We start from the raw sequence: 26705 nt of genomic DNA on the forward strand, positions 1-26705 counted from the left end.
TTCAGGTGGTTTAAGTGTGATACCACTTCTTGTGGTAATGGCTTTAGCTGTTTCATTCCGGGGGTTAACATTTGTATCACTTGGTAGACTTCCCGGTTTTCTTTCACCTATCAACCTTGCTAGGATGCTCACTTCTTGTTCCAGATTTTGAATAGAAGCTTGTTGATTTCTAAATGCTTGAGCATTTTGTTCATTGGTTTGTTTCTGAGATGTGAAAAATTGAGTTTGAGATTCAACTAGCTTTGACATCATATCTTCTAAATTTGGCTTTTTATCATCGGTTTGTGGTGGTTTATTTTGAAAAATAGGTCTTTGCTGATTGTAAGTATTGTTAGATACTTGTTGATTGATAGGACCTTGTTGGTTGTTGTATGGAACATTTCAGTTATAATTCTGATTTTGATTGTAGATCGGTCTTGGCGGTTGATAATTATTCTGATAATTATTTCCAGGCCTTTGGTTTATGTATGAAACATTCTCTCTTTGTTCCATTGTTAGTTCAATACTGAGACAATCTTTTGTCAAATGTGGTCCTCCACACTGCTCACAACTAATTCGTATTGAGTGGATATTTTTAGTCATCTTTTCCATTCGACTCTCGACAGCATCTATCTTTGCAGAAATGGAATCTAAGTCATGGCTAGAATCGGCTCTAGTTGCTTTAGATGATCTAACGATAACTTTTTCTTGGTGACACTCATGTAAGTGGGAAACAGTGTTATCAATAATTTTGTAAGCATCAGTTGCTGTTTTCTTCATAATGGAACCACCAGCTGCTATATCGATGTCTTTTCTTGTAGTGATGTCGCATCCTTGGTAGAATATTTGTACTATTTGACAGGTGTCTAAACCGTGTTGCGGACATCCTCTTAATAACTTTCCAAATCTTGTCCAAGCCTCATATAGAGTTTCATTTGGCTTCTGTGTGAACGTAACAATTTCTCCTTGAAGTCTCACGGCTTTAGATGCCGGAAAGAATTGTTTGAGAAATTTTTCAACTAAAACGTCCCATGTATCAATCGCTCCTTCAGGTAACGATTCCAACCAATCTTTGGCTTCTCCCTTTAAAGTCCAGGGAAATAACATGAGATATATCTGTTCATCTTCCACTTCTCGAATTTTAAATAGTGTGCAGATCCTATTAAAAGTACGAAGATGTTCATTTGGATCTTCCTTCGGCGCACCACTAAATTGGCATTGATTAGTTACCATGTGTAGGATTTGTCCTTTGATTTCATAATCTGGCACATTAATGTCAGGTTGAGTAATTGCGTGACCTTGGCCAGTGCGTTTAGCTCTCATTCGGTCTTCCATACTTAAAGGTTCCAGATTCTCCATGATTGAATTTGTTGAATCTGAATCACTAGAGGATTCTGATTTAATGGTTCGTTCCTCAACAATCTCTGTTTGAATGATTGGTGGTTCCGGAGGAAAGATTAATGGTTCAGGATCTATGAATTGTCCCTGAATATTCTTCGGATTCTCAATTGTGAGGTCGGGTTCAAAAAATGCATTATTGGAAATTTGAATGGGAGTACTTGGTCGACTGGATGACGATTCTAAAGAAAAATCAACGGCGACAATATTTGCTAGATGTCTTGATCTGGTTACAGGTGGTGAACGTACAAAAGGTGGTGAACGTTTTGCTCGGTGCATTCACTGAATATCCTATTAGTGTTTAAAAAGAAAGAAAAATTATATAAGTTATCCAATTAATAGACTTTTCTGATTTTGCCCACGTTTCGAATAGCCAAAAGATGCAGCAGAGGGGCAGGATTCGTTTGGTCTCAATATAATTGAGTACAATTTGGCTCCAATAACCCGGTCTACGTACAAATCCAACTATTACTACGAACCAGAAAATTTTGATGTCTATCAATTTAACCACTTAAAATAATTTTTCGTTAAAGTTTAAAGAAATTTAGAGAGAAGAAATAGAAAAATTCTATGTCCTAAAAACTAGAATGTCGAGAAATAAGAAAGAAAAAGATCGCATCGAAAAACGTCGAAAAATAAAAAGTCAAAAAATGAAAATAAGAATGTAGCGCGTCGAAACTTAAAAAGGAACTAAAAACTAAAAATTAAAAGTTACGTCTAAAAATATTAAAGCTTAGAAAGAATACTATATCCCAAAATGGCAATTACTTAAAAAAAAATACTAAAATATATAAAACGGCGTCGCAAAATTCTAAAGCACCTAAATCTTATTCTAAAGAAAAAGCACTTAAGGGATTTTACGGCAAAGTCTAAAAATCCAGAAATAAAAATAACTATGGCAAAAACTATATATTAAAACTAAAACGAGCGAAAAATACAAATATTACGCTAAAACAAATAAAAAAGAAACAAAATATAAAAATATACTTAAAGTTGTAAAAAGTACAATTTTTATAAAAAATATTATTTTTATATTATTTATTTAATAAAACTATTAATTTTATAATTTATTAAAACTAATTAAAACAAATTAATTAAAAACTAAACTAAATTAATTAAATACTAAACCCTAATTAGGGTTATAATAAATAATAATAATAATAATTACGTAATGATTGCAGAATTAGGGTAAAACTGTGGCGTGTCAGAGACACTCATGCGATCGCATGAAAATCTGCCTTCGGGCTCATGCGATCGCATGAGCTAGGGTTTCGGGCCACATTTTGGGCTGCTACAGTGATCGGGCCGAGTAGTTTACTAATTTTTTTTCTTCTGTATTCTGATTTATATATTTATATAATATATTTATATAAATTAAATAAAACTTATATTTTTACAAAATAAAAATAAAGAAACTTTATAGTTTTATATTTAACAAACTCTTAAAAATATTTATATTTTTGTTTTTCTTTTTATATTTTTGTATTAAAACGTATTTTTACAAAAGCGTATTTTTATAAAAATAAAAAAAAATCTTTTTTTTTATATATAGCGTTGCGCTTCTGGCGTTTAAGCAGAATTGTCCCCGGCAGCGGCGCCAAAAATACTTGATGTGTGCGAGGGGTACTAGGAAATAGTATTATTTTTACAACGAAATACTATTAAATACGATACAATTTTACACAAGATATTTATTTATTTATAGAATGGATATACCTAAACCTTGCTACAATACTTATAGGCAGTGTACCTAATCGTACAGTAGTGTAATTTTTAGTAAGTCCGTTCGTTCCACAGGGATCTCTTAAACAAGCTTAACGCTATATATTTAAAAACAATATTTGTAAAAATTCAAAAATATATATAAGTAATATTATTATTATTAAAGGGGGTTTTTACCGTTTAATGACCGGTTTGTCAATTTTTAAAACTTTAGTCGCAGTTAAAACCTAATGTAAAATATTAAAAATAAATATAACTTAATTTAAAGTGTAAAGTAAATAACGATAATGAAATTCCGATAAATAAAAGTGCTATAAAATAAAATTGCGATAATTAAAGAGTACGATAATTAAAAGTGCAATTAAATACAATAACAATAAATAAAAGTGCGATAATTAAAAGTGCAATTAAATATGAAATAAAAGAATTATGCTTATTTAAACTTCCATAATCATGATGTTTGACGTGTTGATTTTTAGTTTATTCCCATGGGTTAATTGTTTTTTGTCCTGGATTATTCAATATGTCCATACGGATTTGTCCATAATAGTCCATCAGTCATAATCATAAAATACGGAAGTCTTCGCCAAATTATTCTTATTCCCGAAGTCAAATATTCCAACTAATTGGGGATTCGAATTGTAACAAGGTTTTAATACTTTGTTTAATGAATACACCAGGTTATCGACTGCGTGTAAACCAAGGTTTTACTACTTTGTTAACAATTACACCAATTATCCTTGAATGTAATCCACCCCTGTTTCAACAAGCCTACTAACTATTAATCCAGTTCCGTGTCCGGTAAAATGAACAATTATTGGTATTTATAGATATCCCGCCCACCGTGCCCAGTCAAGCGTATGTGGTTATATATAAATACGTCAAATTATAAGTCTATATATTAAATTAACGAGGTATCATTTAGTTAATATAAAGCCCATTAATAGCCCATAGTCTAATTTCCACAAGTGTCGTTCTTTTGTCCAAACCCCAATTATGGTACAAAGCCCAATTACCCAATCTTAATATTTTTAGCCCAACATCATGATTACTTCATCTTAAATAAGCATAATAATAACTTAGCTATGAGACATTAAATTAAAAATAACATTAACCATAACTTACAGTGATTAAAAATAGCGTAGCGTTACACGGACAGAATTTCGACTTACACCCTTACAACATTCGCTAACATACCCTTATTATTAGAATTAAAATTAAAATTAAAATTAAAATTAAAATTATAATATATATATATATATATATATATATATATATATATATATATATATATATATATATATATATATATATATATATATATATATATATATATATATATATATATATATATATATATGTTTACGTATGATAGATAGAAAGGAAAGAAAAAGATGTGTTTATTTTGGCCAAAACACGTTGAATTTATAGGACCTGGGTTGGATTTTTCAGCCATGCGATCGCATGGAATTAACTCTTCCAGGCCATGCGATCGCATGGCCAGCTGGTGAAGTTCACATGCATTTGTTTTCTTGCTTGCCGACGTTTATAAATAATAATATAATATATAAATAATTATAAGAATTATTTAAATATTATATTTTATTTATGTGCATAGTTAACTTGTAATTTTTAGTCCGTTGCGTCGAGCGTTGAGAGTTGACTTTGGTCCCGGTTCCGGTTTTTCGAACGTCCTTGCGTACAATTTAATACCTTGTACTTTGCGTTTTGCGTCTTGTACTTTTGTAATTTTGAGACGTTTCTCATCAATAATTGGAGCCACATTGATTGTACTTTGTACTTTTGAGCTTTTTGGTCGTTTGCGTCTTCAATTCATCGAATCTGTCTTTTGTCTTCACCTTTTATTATTTAAACGAATATCACTTGTAAATAGAACAATTGCAACTAAAAGCTTGTCTTTCTTGAGGGATAATGCTATGAAATATATGTTCGTTTTTAGCATTATCAATGTTCATAACAACCGTTAGCTCCCAAAAACGGCTATGGTATACTAACCGCCGAGGTGTTCAAAAAACGGCTATGGCATCACCCCCAAGTGTTCCCAAAAATGGCTATGGCATCACTTGATCAACGTGTGAGTAAAACACGGCTATTACTCACAATCACGTACACAAACACGGCTATGTGCACAATAACTCGGATAATATCGTGGGAGTAAAACACGGCTATTACTCGCCACTATATGCACAAACACGGCTATGTGCATAATTATAAAACGTGGACAAAACGGCTATGCCTCACAACTATGGTCACAAAATGGCTATGTGACACCATTAATACGGCACGTAAATCATATACATACATAAATAGATTTTCCACTCACTTCAAAGTCTTGATGAGAGATAGACAAGCTTGGAAATCTTCAATGTAACGTACCTATTACATTATACATAATATCAATCACAAACTCAAGTTGGTCAACCAACTCAAACTCCATTCTATAGTCATTTTGACCCATGGTGCAATCTCGACCCATTTGCAACCTTAACCCTAATATTTGGGTCAATCATAACCAAAACCCTAACATTTGCCAAATTAGGTCTTAAAACACTTTTCAACACAAGGTCTATGCATTTTAAACATACACTAACTATCTTAGGTCCATTATGACCCATTTGACCACTTAAAAGTCAATACACCCATTTCGGGTCACCCACTAACCCACTTAACACCCATTTACATATATATAAGTGTGCTAGTACTTTAACTAACCAATTTAGGCTCATAAACATAGTTTACTACTTTGAAAACCCTAGTTAATCATCTTTGGGTCTACATGACCCAAATTCACCCAAAACACCCAATTTACTAACAAATGGGTTTTAGGTTCATCACTTACCCCAAACCCTAACCCATAATCAAATTAAAATTAAGAAATCAAGATTAGAGCATACCACTACCACTAAAACGTAGCTAGAGGGTAGATGAACAACTTTAAAGCTTGCACTTAGACCCGATTCAACCTTCTTCTTTCTTATTTTGAGCTCTCTCACTCTAGAAAAACCCTCTCTCTCTAAAATTGAATGGATGAGGTTGATGTAGGTGGAAATGGAGTTAATGAGGGCCCAACAACTGGTTTAGGGCCTTAAAGTCGGACCCCATGTGATTTTACCAATTTACCCTCAAAATATCAAATTTTAAAAAGAAGTGAGCTGTCACAGCATATCGGCGCGTCACGCCAAAAGGCTGCGCGGCACGCCATTCGTCCAGTCCAGATTCTGCCTTTTATTTAAAATATTAAACGAACACCCACTCAACCCATACCGTATTTACACATATGTACAATGAAATAATAGGGTCTTACAACTCTCCCCCACTTATTCGGATTGCGTCCTCGCAATCCTAGCCGCATAACAAGAGGGAAGATAAACCAACACGAACTCTTCGGGCTCCCAAGTAAACTCGGAACCTTTACTACGACGCCATTGAACTTTAAAGGTCCTAACCTCTTTATGTCTCAACCTTTTGACCTTCTCGTCGAGTATGGCAATCGGTTCCTCAATATACTCTAACTTATTATTTAGCTCAATCTCGTCTAATGGTACCCAAGATGAATCATCCGCGAGACACTTACGGAGATGGGAAACATGAAATGTATTATGGATCTCGACAAGCTCTTCGGGTAATTCCAAACGATACGCAACTTCACCAACCCGAGCTAAAACCTTAAATGGTCCAATAAACTGAGGAGCTAACTTTCCCCGTTTTCTAAACCGAATAATGCCTTTCCATGGCGAAACCTTAAGCATCACCATGTCACCTTCTTGAAATTCGATCATTCATCTACGCTTGTCGGCATACGACTTTTGTCTATCTTGCGCCTTTTTCAAATGATCCCGAATCATATCAATCTTGCTATTCGTTTCTAAGACCAAATCGGTACTCCCGATTTCCTTTTGGCCAATTTTACCCCAACAAATCAGAGTTCGGCACCTTCGCCCATAAAGCATCTCGTAAGGTGGCATCCCGATACTAGTATGATAACTATTATTGTACGAGAATTCCACCAAAGGTAAGTGCTCGTCCCAACTACCACCAAAATCAATAATACACGCCCGTAACATATCCTCCAAAGTTTGATTCGTACGTTCGGTTTGACCGTCCGTTTGAGGATGATACGCCGTGCTCAATTTCAATTGTGTACCCATATCTTCGTGAAACTTTTCCCAAAACTGAGATGTAAAATGAGTATCTCTATCCGAAACAATAGATATAGGAACCCCGTGTCTCGATACTACTTCCTTGACAAACAACTTAGCCAAGGCCTCCGACGATATTGCTTCTTTAATGGGAAGAAACAAGGCACTTTTCATCAATCGATCAACTATTACCCAATTCGAATCAATTTGGGTTCTCGCCATCTTAGGTAACTTTGTAATGAAATCCATGGTAATGTGCTCCCATTTCCACTTCGGGATTTCTAACGGTTGTAACTTACCGTACGGCTTTTGGTGCTCGGCCTTAACTTGTAAACACGTGATGCATTGCTCGACGTACTTCACAACATCACGTTTCATGCCCGACCACCAATAATCCTTCCTCAAATCATGATACATTTTCGTCGCGCCTGGATGAATGGAATACTTTGACTTATGTGCTTCATCAAGTAGCACTCGCCGGTAATCCCCCATCTTAGGCATCCACACTCTTTCTTGAAAAGACAACAAACCACGTGAACCCATAGTAATAAATTCCGATTGCCCCACAATTCGTTCCGCATGCTTGTTGTGAACGTAAGCCTCTATTTGAGTCACACCAAGTTTTTCAAGAAAATCGTTAGTAATAATCATACGTAACAATCCCAATCGTAATGCCGGGTGGTGACTCTTTCGACTTAACGCATCCGCGACCACATTCGCCTTGCCCGGATGATAAAGTATTTCACAATCATAATCTTTTACCACATCCATCCACCTACGTTGATGATAATTCAAATCTCGTTGATTAAAGAGATGTTTCAAGCTCTTATGATCCAAATAAATCGTACTCTTAACACCATACAAGTAATGGCACCAAATTTTCAACGCATGCACAACCGCCGCCAACTCAAGATCATGAGTCAGATATCTCGTTTCGTGTTCCTTTAGTTGTCGAGAGGCATAAGCGATGACTTTACCTCTTTGCATTAGAACACACCCGAGCCCATTTAATGAAGCATTACAATAGACCGTCATGTCTTCCACTCCTTCCGGCAACACTAACACCGGAGCTTGACACAATTTCTCCTTTAGCAATTGAAAATCAATTTCTTGCTCCTTCTCCCAAACAAACCTCGCGTTTTTCCTCGTCAATTTCGTCAACGAAGAAGCGATCTTAGAAAAGTCTTGGATAAACCGACGATAACAACCGGCCAGTCCGAGAAAACTTCGGACCTCCATAGGCGTAGTCGGTTGTCTCCAGCACTTCACCGTCTCTATCTTCCCCGGGTCTACTTGAATACCGTCCTTGTTCACAATGTGGCCAAGGAATTGAACCTCCCTTAGCCAAAATTCACATTTGGAGAACTTAGCATACAACTTCTCCTTTCGTAAAGTCTTCAACACCTCACGCAAATGACGTTCATGTTCGTTCATACTTTTCGAGTAGACTAGTATGTCGTCAATGAACACAATCACCGACTTGTACAACATAGGTTGGCACACTCGGTTCATAAGGTCCATGAATGCCGCCGGTGCATTCGTAAGACCGAAAGGCATAACTACAAACTCAAAACGCCCATAACGCGTTCAAAAAACCATTTTCTCGATGTCTTCCTCACGGACCCGTATTTGGTGATAGCCGGATCGTAGGTCGATTTTAGAGAAATACGTTGCACCTTGGATGTAACACCCTGTTTTTGTTTCTGATTTTGCAGTAGGTTGGGACGCCGTCTAGATATGAGGGACGCCGTCCAGCAACAAAAGGTGGGACGCCGTCCTGATAAGGGGGACGCCGTCCAGCAACAAAAGGTGGGACGCCGTCCAAAGTTTGTGACGCCGTCCAAACGGTCTGTCGAGCCAGCTGTTTTAATTATTTTAAAAGTGGTAAAATGGTAAAATCACTTAGATGCCGGTTTGGAGCCTTTAAGTCTGGTTCCTTGGTCATTTGTGGATCATATTTCATCCTCATAAACACTCCCAACATTATCTAGAGAGAGAGGAGAAGTTCTAGAGAGAGAGAGAGGTGGATTTGGAGAAGAAGGAGTCGGATTCTCGCAAAAGCTCGGGTTCTAAAGTTGTTCATCTCGCTCCTAGCTACGTTGTGGTGGTATTGGTAAGCTCAAACTCCGAATTTCATTTGTTAGATTTGATGTTCAAGTTAGGGTTTTGAGCTAGATTGTTTTGAAACCCTTTTAGATGATGAAGTAGGTTCATGGTGACTTGTTAATCTTGTCACTTGGCGGGTTTTGGGTTGGTTAACGTTTTAGCCTTGATTAGGGTTTGATCTTGAGTTTAATCACTAGGTTTAGTGATTATGGAAGTGGTGAAACTCTTTTGGGTGAGTTTGGCTAACTAATTTTGAAATGGGTCAAAATTAGGGTTTTGGTGTCAAAATGGGTATGACACGTGTTTAACACTTGTGTTCGGGTTTAATTGGCGTGTTAGGACCATTTTCACTCGTGTTAGTGATTATTGGTTAGTTTGGGCGCATTTCATGCTTGGAAGTGCAAATGGGTCGAATTTGCACTAGGTGTCAATTGGGTTGGTTTGTAAGTCAACCCTAATTGTGTTGTTGTGTTTGTGATAATGGAATAGGTACTTTCCATTTGGCGCATTGCGGTTTACTTGGAAGCATTCATCAAGACGACTAGGTGAGTGTTAATATCCTATATGCATATGTATGTGTAGGATGGGTGCGGGTCGGGAGAAGGGGTTCTCGCTTGTAGAGCTCGCTTCTCGTATAGGTGGAATTATTGGACTTGTGTATAGGTCCAATTGGCACGGTTGTGCGTTTTGGTTGACCACGTTGGCGAGGTGCACACTTTGTGTGTACGTTATCACATGGGCGTGTGATGTGGACTTATATAACCCCAATGACAAAGGGTTAATATAGTGAGTGAAATAATTATATGTGTAGGTATATAATGTATCTATTTGTTGTAGCATGAAATGCGTAGTGTCGAGGTGTTAAGACACCACGTTTCACGTGACGAGTGAAGCATCGAGGTGTTAAGATGCCACTCGAGGTGAAGCATCGAGGTGTTAAGATGCCACCTAGGGGTGTAATGTCGAGGTGTTAAGACACCACTCCGTAAAAGAATGAGTGAAGCATCGAGGTGTTAAGATGCCACTCGGGGTGAAGTGCCGAGGTGTTAAGGTGCCACCTAGGGGTGTAGTGTCGAGGTGTTAAGACACCACTCCGTAAAATAATGAGTGAAGCATCGAGGTGTTAAGATGCTACTCGGGGTGAAGTGCCGAGGTGTTAAGGTACCACCCTAGGGGTTAGTGATACGAGGTGTTAAGTACCCTAACGGATGTTATGAACATCGATGACTTGTTTCGCGAAGTCATTCCCTTGCGAAGATTTGGTTAACCATGGTTATTGTGTTGTAAGCGTAAGCAAATTATGCTATTCGAGATATATATATATATATATATGTATATATATATATATGTATATATATATATATATGTATATATATATATATGTATATATATATATATTGTATACATATAATGTTGTATTGTCGTGATGTAGCTAACCCTCCGGGTGTAGCTTATTGGCATTGTTCACATCGTTGTTGGTGAACTTATATTTTGTTGATGTATCTTTAGCTCGTTGCTTAGTGATCTTACGGTATGCTTAGACTAGCTTGCCTTTATGCTTGGATGCTCCGGTATGCGGTATTTGGTTTTGTGTGGTGTGTCCATTTTATACATATATATGTATGTAGTATATTATCATTCACTAAGCGTTAGCTTACCCTCTCGTTGTTTACATTTTTATAGATTGCACGGATGTCGGTGGCTCGGGTAAGCGCGTGGACTAGTGGACTTACGTAGTTGCTTTAGAAGACTTGCTTTTGGATTCGATTAGGATTGGGTAGCGTGTCCCTAATCCCGTGCTCAGTCTATGTTTTTGTATAAACTAATGGGTCGAAATATTCACTTGGGGTATTTTGGGTCGATGTGGGCCCGGTGTCGTAAAACTCGGTTTTTATTGTGAAAAACTCTTAGTTTAAACTATTGTAATCTATTGTGAAAGTGTTTTGGTTTAAAAGTGTCGGGAAGTGGGTTTTCGCCCGCGTGTGTTCGAAAAAACTGATCAGAATGTTTTAGTACATCTGGACGCCGTCCCAGATGTCTGGACGCCGTCCCAGTCTTAAGTGCTGGACGCCGTCCAAGCTTTTGGACGCTGTCCAGATCAACTGTTCCAGAAATTTTTTATTGTGGCACATTTTCGGAAGGTTAACGAGTTGGGTTGTTACAAGTGGTATCAGAGCATGGTCTAAGGGATTTAGGTGACTTGAGATAGGTGCCTAGACTTAGACTTTTGTGTGTGCTTATTTGTTGCGGGACTTGTAGGATTACGGGTCGGAGTGGGAATTTGGTTAGTGCCTTAATTGATAGGTGGACTAACGTGTATATTAATACGTAGATATTATTAATATACGATTGTGTTTATGTTGCGTTGCGAATATCATCGAGAAAGATGGTCGTTGTACTAACGAGGGGATACGATGTGTGTGCGTAATATGGACTTGCAAACCTTATTACGGGTGCAAATCGTGTTTAACAAGTGATGTACCACGAGTGTCGAGCAAGATGGGGCGGTGTTGTGCGTATGGTTTTATACATTCGTAGACTAATCGTTCTGCATTCTTTAGAATGACGACGCGAAACGAGATCGAGACGAATGATGAGGAGTTTAACTCTAGAGTTGCGGCCGTCGTTGCGGAGCAAATGAGTGCATTTCGAGAAGAAATAGATAGGAGGTATTCCGAATTTCGAAATAGTGGTGAAATGGAGCATTGTCTTAAGAGCTTCATGAGGACTAAACCCCCGATGTATGACGTGAAACCGGATCCTTTGATAAGCACAACTTGGATCTCGGATGTTGGAGGGTGTTTTCGTACTAATGAATGCCCTCCCGAGAAAAAAGACGAGACTCGCTACTAGTTTGTTGCGGGGTAGGGTGAAGGATTGGTTGGATGGTAAGATTGATCTTGTCGGCGGTGAAGCGTTTATGACTTTGTCGTGGGACGAATTTAAGAAGGAATTCTTTGAGGAGTTCCGAATTTCAGTCGATTGTCGGAAATGCGTAATGAGTTGCGAAATTTGCAACAAGGTTCTATGGACTTGAATACTCTCAAGACGACCTTTATGGCGAAGGCTCATTTTTGCCAGGAGTATTTGGAGAATGATCATTTGTTGATGCAAGATTTCTATCGAACCTTGAATGATGACTTGAAGAGTAAGATTAGCAGAGTTCAGGCGAAATCGTTTGCGGAGTTATTCGCCGCGGCTAGAGGTTTCGAGTCGTATTCGCGATCGAAGGTTGGTAAACCTTCAAGTGAGAGAAGGGTTGTTTCTTATGGTGCTCCAAGTAAGAGGACTAAGGGTCCGAGCGTGAGCACGGCTAGCACACGAACGGGTATATCAGATTCTAGTGCATCTAGATGTTACAATTGTTGCATGAGGGGTCACAAGTCTTGGGAATGTTCGGTACCAAAGGGTGATGGTATGGTGTGTTTCAATTGCCAAGAAGAAGGACATCGTAAGTCGGATGTCCCAAGTTAGCGGGGACAGGTGCGGCAAGGAGACGTTAAGGTACGTTTCATTTTAATAAATATGTCCTTTGATTATTTATTATGTGCCGTTGAGTTGAGTTTATTAGATGCATTATGTTGTGCATGTTATTGAAATGGGTGACGTTCCTAATGGAAGTACCCTATGGTGACGTTTCGATTGTCGGGCGAAGGGCGTAAGACTTGGTGCAACCAAGCATTCCTTAGTATTGGGAATTGTTTCTACCAAGCCATATGTGTAGGCTTCGGTATTCGGATATTAAGCGCGTGTTCGCATTTGTGTTGAATTGATGAACCACGAGGTTCGACGGGTGGTTAAAACCCTTGAGATCGAGAGTTTTGAATCTCGATGTATGTTGGTGTAACACCCCGTCAAAAATCCCTTTAACGGAATGTTAACTCTGGTCCCAGTGCTTGGCTTGACTTCTACGTAACAACAATATCTTACAGCGGAAGCAATTAATACCTGAGAATAAAACACGCAAAACGGATCAACAATAATGTTGAGTGAATCTACAGGTTTTAAGTAAACAATACAGTATGTTTAAGAAATAACATTTCGAAAATGTTTATTAGTGGAAGACCACCAAGGTTTAACGTTAAAAGTTTGTAGACAACAACGTGTCCCATTTCAAAAGTTTGTTGACACTACCATGTCAAGTTTCAATCATTTGTAGACAATACCATGTCAAGTTTCAAATATTCGTAGACAATACCATGTAAAGTTTTATCTCATTTGTTCGTAAACCACAGTTTTAAATAACGTTGTATAGTATCTGAAAAACAGTTATCAGAAAATAGTTTAAGTTCCTTAACCACGAGATTTTACAAGTACAACTCCCAGTTGCGAAACGTTTGCATAATCTATGAGCACCTGAATACTAGCAATGACCCGAGTATAGAATCCACTATACGCGCCTTTACCTCATAAAAATGTTATACACTTGTATAAATGTATTATGTTCAAAGTAAATGCACCACAGTTAATATTGTAGGGTGAGGTTGTCAACCTAACGGATCCGTCCATCTAAATTGTGCCTACACCGATGGTATTTAAAGTATTCAAGCTAGAGGCTTTGTGTACAAACTCAATATGCAGATATAGTACTCGTATCAATATAAAAAGTATTTGATAATGTAAGTAAAACAGCGTGTATTCTCATCCCTGAAAACATGTAAAAAGCGGGACTGTAGACTCACCTTTGAATAAAGCTTGGATTGAAAAGTGGACAACTTACTTGTACGGTTTATAGCCGAGTAATGCAACCTAAGTATATGTATTTAGGTTGGTCAATAAATATGTATTAAACAAGCGTGGTTTGATAGTATAAGTTGTCTTATTGCTCGAATCGACGTGTTTCAAAGTAGAAGTCAACATACAGTCAACTAATTCATGCAAGTCAAACAAAGTCAACTGAAGTCAAACCGAAAGTCAAACTTGGTCAAAGTAGTCAACTAAATTCAACATCAGTAGGTTCATGTCAAATGTTGGTCAACATGTCAAACCTAAGTCAAACAACACGTTTTAGATCATAATTGGTCAATTTCACAATTTTAGTTTATCATTGTGCACAAAGTTCATGTACATGTAGCAAACTTAGCATATTATCTCATAGTACAAAATTCAAGTAAACATGGTAAACTCCAGATCATAAGTATACTCAAAATCAATTCCAAAAAGTCCAGCCAGGGTCTCATACGATAATTAAAAGTCAGGAATCAGAAGGGATACATTTATGGTTTGCCAAGTCAGTTTCTGACCGCGCACTGATTTCGTTTTGGCTATAACCGGAGCTAGGGACATGAAATTGATACAATACCAGTGGCCATGGTTCAAGGACAAGTTAAACTAACACATATCAAAAGTTGAGCAATTTTTGTTTAGCCAATTTGTACAGTTTATTCGTGCAAGTTGAACATTCAGTTTTTCATCTCAAATCAGAATTTACATAAATTATGGCCCTATTGTGCCCACTGCATAAGGTTTCAGAGATTGACATAAACTAACAATAAGTCACATATCATGTTAAATTTAATATTCCAGAAGCTTACATTCTCATTCAATAAACACAATCAACAGAGTATAAAACATAGAGCAATTTACAGATTCGATTCTAGTTTCGCTAGTCACATTCGCACGCGATTACCCGAAGATATAGATACAATTAACCTATGATATATACATGAAAGATGAAGTACTTTTTGTGTACATTTCAAATATGTAAAGTTTTAAATCCAGAAGTTAACACATTTTATCATACAAGGCTATTTTCATGCAAGTGCTGTATAAATCAACTTTTTCACTAAATCAAGCATATCTCAAGTTATACATAAGCAAACAACATGATATCCTAGTGTAACCTGAGTGTTTTTAAATTACCTATCCAAGGGTATTAATTTCACAATCTAATTCGTGGTCTATCAAACCCAAAATTTCTGATCAATCACAAAAACACAACGTTAATTTCAATTGATCATAACTTGATCATTCGGAAACGAAATCAAGCGATTCCAAAGCCTAAAGTTAATAGTTTTTCGCAAGGATTCTGAATATCACATAATATCATACATTTAAAAGGTCAAAATTTACTGCACATGCAATAAACAATTCAGTTTTCGCATTAATCAATCAAAACGAGCAATTTATCGTATCTAGTATTCATCAAACATCAAGACTTGAGCAATAGACAACCTAATCCATGAAACTTTAACAAAAATCAGATTTTAAAGATTAGGATTTATGTAATTATACCTTTGATCACAAAATTAATGATACGCACGCGTAGAGAACGACGATCGGAGCAAGATTGATCAAACGAGTAAGAGCAAACAAGCAAGTTTGATGGTTGATTTGTGTGTGTGTGTGTGTGTGTGTTTGATGTGAAGAAGAAGAGAGGGAGGAGGAATGAGCTGCATTTTTCATAGTTAGGATGGAATGAGAGGATTATCTAACTAGTTATTTAGTGCCTAAAAATCAAAAGTCAACAAACATGGGCCTAAACTAATTAGTCAAAAAACATGGGCCTAAACTAATAGTCAACATGCATTGGCTACTCATGGGGCCAAGGATGATGAGGTATGAGGTCATGTCCATATGACCTCGGGCTCGGGTCTCGGGCTCGTTTTGTGTAAAAGCTCGTTCGCGCGTGGTTCGTTTCGAGTGCCATTAACCGTACCGAATCTCCGGCACGTTAACTAGTCGTTGAAACAAAAGCACCGTGTTTAATTCATTAAGTAAATAATAAATTAAATTTCTTCCATAAGTTCAATAATTATTAACAATAATTATTCTATCGTTTTTCTGAGTTCCGTTAACTGAAAAGTTTTCTAGGCGATTAACTTTAATCGTGTCGTTTCTAGTTTAATTCGTAAACCGAATTAAGTTCACTAATTAATATAATATATTAATTCAAGTAATCCACTAAGGATCAAGTACGCATTTAATTACTTTAAATACGAAAAGTTTCACGTAGCCACTGTTAACTATTCTGGAAAAAAATTCGGCGTATGGAAATCGTATGATTTAACTAACGATCGTCAAGTATTTAGCAGTTATTGATGAAAATAAAAATATTTTCGTATCATTAGAAATCCACGTTTCAACGTGAGCTTGAATTCTATAACGAAGTTTGCAAATAAAGTTTATACTTGGCTTGAATATTTTGTCTTTCCAGACGTAAGCCTTCATAGATTCTTTTAATAAAAGAATTTGGTCATATACGAGTGTTTCGTCAAATAATATGATAAGATTAAATAATCTTTCGAGATCTCTATACGGATGGATTTCTAAGATCCGTTCAGTTTCGTAATGAATACGAGTTAAGTGTATAGTATTTCTTATCATCAAGAATATGAATGAAATGATTCGGTTACGTGTAAAAATACGAATGAATATGTCACTAATGGATGTATTGAAGTAATAGTTGTCTGCCTTGACTTTTCGGTGTAATCACTATTGATTCTCCTAAATTTAAGGGATTTGAATATAATCGTTTGAAATCTATGAGATTTGGATCCCGGTAATTAAGGAAATTAGAATCCTTTTCTTTTTGATTTAATACGATTATCTTAATCGGCTGACGCGTTGCTATGGTAAAAAGTTTTGATATAAATTAATCATCTCTTCGTTCTTATTTTCTCAACCTCAATCTTCTTACTTTCAAAATTCTATTTTCAAAAATTTTGTGAAGATGTTTCATCCGCTCTTGATTTTCGTTACTATTTTGACTGTGTATACAGTCATTCTTCTTTTTAGTCTACCACCAGAAGAATCTCTGTTCTTCTATAATGCTCTAGGGGTGACATTATTTTTAATTCTACCACTCCTCTGTTTTTCAATACTTATTGATATAAATGGTTTATGATCTTCCATGTTTGTTGTCTTTTATATTCTGACCTATTTTTCGAAGACTCATGCTTTTTATTCAAGAAGATCTTCAACTTGTTCTTCTATACATGGTCAAATAATACGGATCAATACCTGGTGATGATGCAGAAACATTCGCTGTTCATCGTCATAGTATCCGTTTTCACCTTGTTTTCTCTTCTCGACTTTAAATCAAGCAAGTAATGGTCCATAATTCGTAGGTATGGAGTTTCGAATGATCATAATATACAAAGTAGAAAGGAAAGGTAATAGCACGATTTGATTTGTCAAATTACCAGAATATCCGAAAAAGACCGAATCATCAAGAAATATATTTCCTTGATATGTTTAGAAGTTAAATAGAATGAAAGAGTTATGTAACATGTTTCATGATGATTGGAAGGTCTGTTAATCATCATCTTCCATTAGAAATTCAGCATGACTTCGGAGCAAGATATTCTCTAAAGATGTCATCGGATCCGGAATTACCTGGATTCTTTGAATATAGGGTTTGGTCCTTGTATTTGTCCTTGGTCTCCTTCATGGTTAGCTCAATCCATTTTTCAGTTCGAAATCTGAGCTTTTTCACCTTTATCATCAAACTTTTGGCCATTAAGACCATCTATAGCTTTTGCTGCTTCGTCAGCATTCTTAAGGTTAACGAATCTGAATCGTTGGTTATCAATCCGAGATGGTTTCAAGAGATTTTATTTTTAGATGATTAAACGCTGATTGTAATCGTCAACGGATCTAATGGTTGACGAATAGGCGTTGTTGATTTCAAAAGTAATGAATGATAATTTCGATGGTTTGATGTGATAATTCATCATAGAATACAAATGAATATAATTCATGAATGTAGTGATCTTTAGGAAGATAACACTTGCTAAAGCTTTACTTAGATTCCGATATGTCAAAATTAGAATATGTAGTAGTTGTTCTTTAGTGAACGGATACACATATCTTGTGAGTGTAATTAGTATAGTTACTGATTATTGAATCAGAATTTGAAGAATGTATAATGTAACATATTAATGTGAGATATAAATATTTCTCGGGTTTTACCTACTCATTAAATATTTTTACAATTTAAAGTTTGTACAGAAGAGTTTTTAATTACAATCTTTATGAAGATATATATTCGTATATATTCTTCAGATGTAATCATGGATTTAATGAGTTAATATAGTATTAAACTCATTTGATTTACGGTTGAAGATAATCTCCAAAACCTTAGAGATTTCATAATTGTCGCGAAATATTTTGCTAATGAAGTTATGAATCAATACTTCATCGTTCATTGTTTATTGATATACCTCGGTATATGATATTGATGCTCGTGAAGTTCTTGTGAAATTTACAAGGCACGAATAATGTTTTCTAGAAAGTTTCAAGTACATTGAAAATAGAAGTGAAAAATCAAACATGTATTTGAATAATACACTTAGTTTATTATGAAATGGGTTTATTGTGCTGAAGCAGTGATTAATGATTGTTAAGTCATTAACGAAGGATGTACATCATAGCATATTAGTGATATAATTTAACCAAGTAGTACATACTAGTTAAGATTCACACGTAATAGCTTAGTACGAAAAGATTTATTATTGTTTCAAACCATATATATATATAAAGTATACATATATAAATTTTTTTTTAGGAAGAATGAGTCAATACATCTTAACTCACAATTACTAATATTCCTTGGTATCTATGGGGTGTATGATATTGATATCCGAAGTACCGAGTGTGATGTTGAGGTGTGGGATGCGGATGTTGTTGTTGGTGAAGCTAATGCTGTTGGTGGTGATGCTGATGGTACTGGTGGTGCTGGTTATGCTGCTGGTGCTGCTGGTGCTGCTGGTGCTGCTGATGCTCTTAGGTTTTGTACCATATTTTCTAAAGCCACTACTCGAGCGCGAAGCTCGTTGACTTCTTCTATTATTCCGGGAAGATTGGCGGTTCGGACAAGCGGATGAATAAGATCTAAAATTCTGGATATTAGATATTCGTGACGGGATATTCTAGAAATAAGGGTGAAAATAGTGTTCCGAACTGGTTCGCCGGTAAGTGCTTCAGGTTCTTCGCCAATAGGTGAATTCGGTTGGTGGAAGGGATCGCCTTCTTCTCGCCTCCATTGATTAAGTCGACTACGAACCCACCCCCAATTCATCCAGAAAAGATGATGGCTAATAGGTTCGTTCGTTCCGGTTACGCTGTCCATGGAGCTCGAGGAATCTGATGAGAAATTCATATTATGTGTTTGGAATAGGGTTTGATATGAATTGAGTGTTGGATGCTATGTTTGTCTCCTTGAATACGTGTATATAGCAAAAATATTTCTGTAATTTACGGAGGAAATTTAGGAAATATATCAGACAAAATCTAATATAATAAGTATGATAGCGACAGGATTAGCCTATATGTAATTGGTACAATAATTGCAGTAAGATGTCGGTGGATCAAAAATGATAAGCAGTGAGAAGTAGTGATCGGTCGCGTCTAGTAGTGAGAGGCGGCGTTGAGTAGTAGTAACCAACGATAAATAGCAAGGAGTAGTGGTATAATATGATGAGTATGTCCAGGCAGTGTCTTCGTAGTGCCAAGTAGAAATCAGGGGTAACGGACAGTGTCGGGTAGTGACGAATTATGACGTGATTACACGCTCCTTATAGGTTATAATAACAATTAATTCGTATAGTGTAAATTTCTACTCATATTTGAAATTAAACGGTTTATGTTCTAAACGGTATTTATCCAAGTAACCTACTTGACTCGCTCCCAATTCCTTATTTTGCGATGTCGGAACTTCTATATGAGTTACCGTAATGTAATCCCGGTCATTACATTACGCTATCTCACATTTCCATTCGACATAACTCCATAAGTTCAAGATGGCGTAATCAACTTAATTTAGTTAAATCTCGCGTTGCGTGTACGTATGTGATTCGTAGTATAACGTTTAGTTCAAGTCCATATCATATGGGTATAGGGTGTATATGTACGTGATGTAATGTGTAGCCCTACATGTCGTATTGTGAAGCAAATAGTGCATGTATGGTGTATAAAAGTCATCCAAGACACACGGCTATAGACTAGACCAACTAATGCGCCCTACCGTTAGACACACTAATGCATCCTAGTTCCGTATAGCCAAAGCTCTGATACGAAATGTAACACCTCGTCAAAAATCCCTTTAACGGAATGTTAACTCTGGTCCCAGTGCTTGGCTTGACTTCTACGTAACAACAATATCTTACAGCGGAAGCAATTAATACCTGAGAATAAAACACGCAAAACGGATCAACAATAATGTTGAGTGAATCTACAAGTTTTAAGTAAACAATACAGTATGTTTAAGAAATAACATTTCGAAAATGTTTTTAGTGGAAGACCACCAAGGTTTAACGTTAAAAGTTTGTAGACAACACCGTGTCCCATTTTAAAAGTTTGTTGACACTACCATGTCAAGTTTCAATCATTTGTAGACAATACCATGTCAAGTTTCAAATATTCGTAGACAATACCATGTCAAGTTTTATCTCATTTGTTCGTAAACCACAGTTTTAAATAACGTTGTATAGTATCTGAAAAACAGTTATCAGAAAATAGTTTAAGTTCCTTGACCACGAGATTTTACAAGTACAACTCCAAGTTGCGAAACGTTTGCATAATCTATGAGCACCTGAATACTAGCAATGACCCGAGTATAGAATCCACTATACCCGCCTTTACCTCATAAAAATGTTATACACTTTTATGAATGTATTATGTTCAAAGTAAATGCACCACAGTTAATATTGTAGGGTGAGGTTGTCAACCTAACGGATCCGTCCATCTAAATTGTGCCTACACCGATGGTATTTAAAGTATTCAAGCTAGAGGCTTTGTATACAAACTCAATATGCAGATATAGTACTCGTGTCAATACAAAAAGTATTTGATAATGTAAGTAAAACAGCGTGTATTCTCATCCCTGAAAACATGTAAAAAGCAGGACTGTAGACTCACCTTTGAATAAAGCTTGGATTGAAAAGTGGACAACTTACTTGTACGGTTTATAGCCGAGTAATGCAACCTAAGTATATGTATTTAGGTTGGTCAATAAATATGTATTAAACAAGCGTGGTTTTATAGTATAAGTTGTCTTATTGCTCGAATCGACGTGTTTCAAAGTAGAAGTCAACATACAGTCAACTAATTCATGCAAGTCAAACAAAGTCAACCGAAGTCAAACCAAAAGTCAAACTTGGTCAAAGTAGTCAACTAAATTCAACATCAGTAGGTTCATGTCAAATGTTGGTCAACATGTCAAACCTAAGTCAAACAACACGTTTTAGATCATAATTGGTCAATTTCACAATTTTAGTTTATCGTTGTGCACAAAGTTCATGTACATGTAGCAAACTTAGCATATTATCTCATAGTACAAAATTCAAGTAAACATGGAAAACTCCAGATCATAAGTATACTCAAAATCAATTCCAAAAAGTCCAGCCAGGGTCTCATACGATAATTAAAAGTCAGGAATCAGAAGGGATACATTTATGGTTTGCCAAGTCAGTTTCTGACCGCGCACTGATTTCGTTTTGGCTATAACCGGAGCTAGGGACATGAAATTGATACAAGACCAGTGGCCATGGTTCAAGGAAAAGTTAAAATAACACATATCAAAAGTTGAGCAATTTTTGTTTAGCCAATTTGTACAGTTTATTCGTGCAAGTTGAACATTCAGTTTTTCAGCTCAAATCAGAATTTACATAAAGTATGGCCCTATTGTGCCCACTGCATAAGGTTTCAGAGATTGACATAAACTAACAATAAGTCACATATCATGTTAAAATTCATATTCCAGAAGCTTACATGCTCATTCAATAAACACAATCAACAGAGTATAAAACATAGAGCAATTTACAGATTCGATTCTAGTTTCGCTAGTCACATTCGCACGCGATTACCCGAAGATCTAGATACAATTAACCTATAATATCTACATGAAAGATGAATTAATTTTTGTGTACATTTCAAATATGTAAAGTTTTAAATCCATAAGTTAACATATTTTATCATACAAGGCTGTTTTCATGCAAGTGCTGTATAAATCAACTTTTTCACTAAATCAAGCATATCTCAAGTTATACATAAGCAAACAACATGATATCCTAGTGTAACCTGAGTGTTTTTAAATTACCTATCCAATGGTATTAATTTAACAATCCAATTCGTGGTCTATCAAACCCAGAATTTCCGATCAATCACAAAAACACAACGTTAATTTCAATTGATCATAACTTGATCATCCGGAAACGAAATCAAGCGATTCCAAAGCCTAAAGTTAATAGTTTTTTGCAAGGATTCTGAATATCACATAATATAATACATTTAAAAAGTCAAAATTTACTGTACATGCAATAAACAATTTGGTTTTCGCATTAATCAATCAAAACGAGCAATTTATCGCATCTAGTATTCATCAAACATCAAGACTTGAGCAATAGACAACCTAATCCATGAAACTTTAACAAAAATAAGATTTTAAAGATTAGGATTTATGTAATTATACCTTTGATTACAAAATTAATGATACGCACGCGTAGAGAACGACGATTGGAGCAAGATTGATCAAACGAGTAAGAGCAAACAAGCAAGTTTGATGGTTGATTTGTATGTGTGTGTGTTTGATGTGAAGAAGAAGAGAGGGAGGAGGAATGAGCTGCATTTTTCATAGTTAGGATGGAATGAGAGGATTATCTAACTAGTTATTTAGTGCCTACAAATCAAAAGTCAACAAACATGGGCCTAAACTAATTAGTCAACAAACATGGGCCTAAACTAATAGTCAACATGCATTGGCTACTCATGGGGCCAAGGATGATGAGGTATGAGGTCATGTCCATGTGGCCTCGGGCTCGGGTCTTGGGCTCGTTTTGTGTAAAAGCTCATTCGCGAGTGGTTCGTTTCGAGTGCCATTAACCGTACCGAATCTCCGGCACGTTAACTAGTCGTTGAAACAAAAGCACCGTGTTTAATTCATTAAGTAAATAATAAATTAAATTTCTTTCATAAGTTCAATAATTATTAACAATAATTATTCTATCGTTTTTATGAGTTCCGTTAACTGAAAAGTTTTATAGGCGATTAACTTTAATCGTGTCGTTTCTAGTTTAATTCGTCAACCGAATTAAGTTCACTAATTAATATAACATATTAATTCAAGTAATCCACTAAGAATCAAGTACGCATTTAATTACTTTAAATACGAAAAGTTTCACGTAGCCACTGTTAACTATTCTGAAAAAAAATTCGGCGTATGGAAATCGTATGATTTAACTAACGATCGTCAAGTATTTAACGGAAGTTTTAACGGAAAAGCTCGGGTTGTTACAGTTGGTAATGGAGTTTATATGACGCGACATTAGGTGCCCCTTTTATACCTACTAGCGTGGTGTTCGACTCCGATGGTGTTGTGGTTACATTGTACTTAGGGTACCGGGGTGAAACCCTTAAGTACATAAGTGACTAGGTGAAGTTGATAAACTATAGCAATTGGATGATTGCGAGGGTATAGTTTGTGCATTTTGTGGTACACTTTTCGTTCGAAGTGTTTAAGGATTGGTTAAAATCCTTCGTGTGCTCAAGGTTGGAGCAAGAAATGGCGATGGGTCGTGTGAACCCAAATTGTTGGTAAAGTCTACCTTTGGTAGCATGGTACGGTTGTACGAGTTGTGAAAATGGAACGTAGTTCCAAGTGGGGGAGTTACACTTCCGCACGAGGAGACCTTAGGGTGAGATTTCGGATGACGTTTTTGGTAGATCCGAAACTTGTGTTGGGACCTAGTTTGGTCGATTTGTGGTAGAGTACAATTTCGGTTAAATTGTACTTATGATTTTGGATTTGGAAATTATCACCGAGGTGGTAATGTGGTAAATCTCGTTGAGAGATAATGGACGTGTTTGGCGAGCAAGGTGAAATCCCTCGGTTAAGGGATGTGTGTGTCAGATTCTCTTTTAGAGAATTTTTGTTTTGTGCCTATGTTCGATATTGTAACAACCCAACCCGTTAACCAACCAAAAACGCGGAAAAAAATAATTTAAAACTGATCTGGAGGGTGCGCGGCGCGCACAAGGCCTGAGACAGTTCTGATCAAAATGTCCATTTTTCGCGAAAAGATCTTCGACTTCCCGACACTTTTAGACGAAACGCTTTTCACAACAATTTATATTAGTTAAAACTAACGCGTTCCAATAATAAAATGAGTTTTACGAGACCGGGCCCACATCGGCCGTTTTACGACTTTCGTACAAAATACAAGTTTTCAACCACATGACTTTTAACACAAAATAAAGACCGAGCATGGCGATTGGGGATACGCTACCCAATCCTAATCAATCCAAAAGCAAGATCTTCTAAAGCAACTATGCAAGTCCTCTAATCCTCGCGCTTACCCGAGCCACCATCCGCATGCAATCTATAAAAAGAGTCAACAACGAGAGGGTAAGCTAACGCTTAGTGAATGATAATACACTACATACATATATATGTATAAAATGAATACGCCACACAAATATCAAATACCGCATACCGAACAACCAAGCATAAAGGCAAGCTAGTCTAGGCGTACCGTTCAAACACTAAGCATGAGCTAAGATACAACAACAAAAATATAAGTTCACCAACGACGATGTGAACCACGCCAAATAGCTACACCCGGAGGGTTAGCTACAACACAACAATACATTAATATATAACAATATAAACGAACAAGGTTAACACCTTAACCCAATACCGAAAACCAAATACCACAATGAAGATTGGCCGAACTACACGAGCCTTAGTAATCCGAAACCACACGAGATTACTATCTTCACAACATCGATGTTGGCCGAACTACACGAGCGTTAGTAATCCGAAACCACACGAGATTACTACCTCAATAAGATGACCGAACTACACGAGTCATCGTGAATCCGAATACACACGCGATTCACTTCTCAACATTAAACCCTTCGCCATTGGGGTTATATCAACCACATCACAACCACGTGTGATAATGTACACGCGAACGTGTACTTCGCCAAAGATGGTCAACTAAAACGCACAACCATGCCAATTGGACTCATACAAAAGTCCATCAAATCCATCTATATGTGAAGTGAGCTCTATAGCCGAGAATCACTTCACCCGACCCACACCCATCCTACACATACATATGCACATTGGATATTAACACTCACCTTGTCGCCTTGATGAATGCTTCCAAGTAAACCGCAACTCACCAATGGAAAGTACCTATTCCATTATCACAAATTCAACAACACACTTAGATTGGATTTACAAACCAACCCAATTTGACACTTAGTGCAAATTCGACCCAAATGCACTTTCAAGTACAAACCGCGCCCAAAATTAACCAATAATCGCTAACACAAGTGAGAATGGTCCTAACACGCCAATTAAACCCGAACACAAGTGTTAAACACTTACAAATCTCCAAATTGCCCATAAACCCTAATTTTGACCCATAAGGTCAAAATCTCATCATTTACAAGTTTTGACACCAAAACACCTTTAACTCGGTTTTATACTTCAACTTAATCCATTTTAAGTTTATAAACCTCATTAAATCGCCAATTGGGTCATAATCATCACTAAACCCTAATTTTGACCCAAAGTCAAAACTAGTCAACCAAATAACCCTAAATGGGTTTCAATACTTTCATAATCACTAACTTAAGTGATTAAACCCAATTTCAAGTCCTAATCATGGCCAATTAGTTCACCAACCCAAAATCCACCAACAATAACAACAAACCCGATTACTAGCATCACTAAACTCACTCCAAGAGTTTAAATGGGTTTCTCATCAATTTAAGTTCAAACCCTAACTTGATTATCAAAATCAAACAATGAAATTCGGAGTTAGAACTTACCACAACCGCCAAAACGTAGCTAGGAATGAGGTGAACAACTTTAAAACCCGAGACTTTGATCAATTCAAGCTCCTTCTTCTCCAAAACCCCAAATCTCTCTCTAGAAATCTCCCTCTCTCTCTAGATAGTTTAGTGTGTGTTTGTGGATGTGAAAATGATCCAAAATTGGATCCAAACCAACTGATAAACTCTCAAATCCGGCCTCAAGTGAAAAGACCAAAAAGCCCCTCATTAAACTCTAATTTGAAAAAGTCAGATTTCTGTCGCAGACCAGGTGCGAGGCGCGCTCACCTCAAGGTGCGTGGCGCGCACAACCCTCTGAACAGGTTCTGAGCTTCTATTCCATACCACGCTTCACCTACGATACGTAAATCATTTAAAACTCTGTGTAAAATAAATATTGGGGTCTTACAACTCTCCCTCACTTATAATCGATCACGTCCTCGTGATCCTTGTCACTTAACCAAACGGACCACACGCCACGGTCCTCCAACATAAGTCCTAAACCGACTTTCCCTAGGCAAGTCTTCCGAATGAATCACCATTAATAACGAAATCGTC

The sequence above is a fragment of the Rutidosis leptorrhynchoides genome, chromosome 3, assembly GCF_046630445.1.
Source record: "Rutidosis leptorrhynchoides isolate AG116_Rl617_1_P2 chromosome 3, CSIRO_AGI_Rlap_v1, whole genome shotgun sequence".
Lineage (NCBI taxonomy): Eukaryota > Viridiplantae > Streptophyta > Magnoliopsida > Asterales > Asteraceae > Rutidosis > Rutidosis leptorrhynchoides.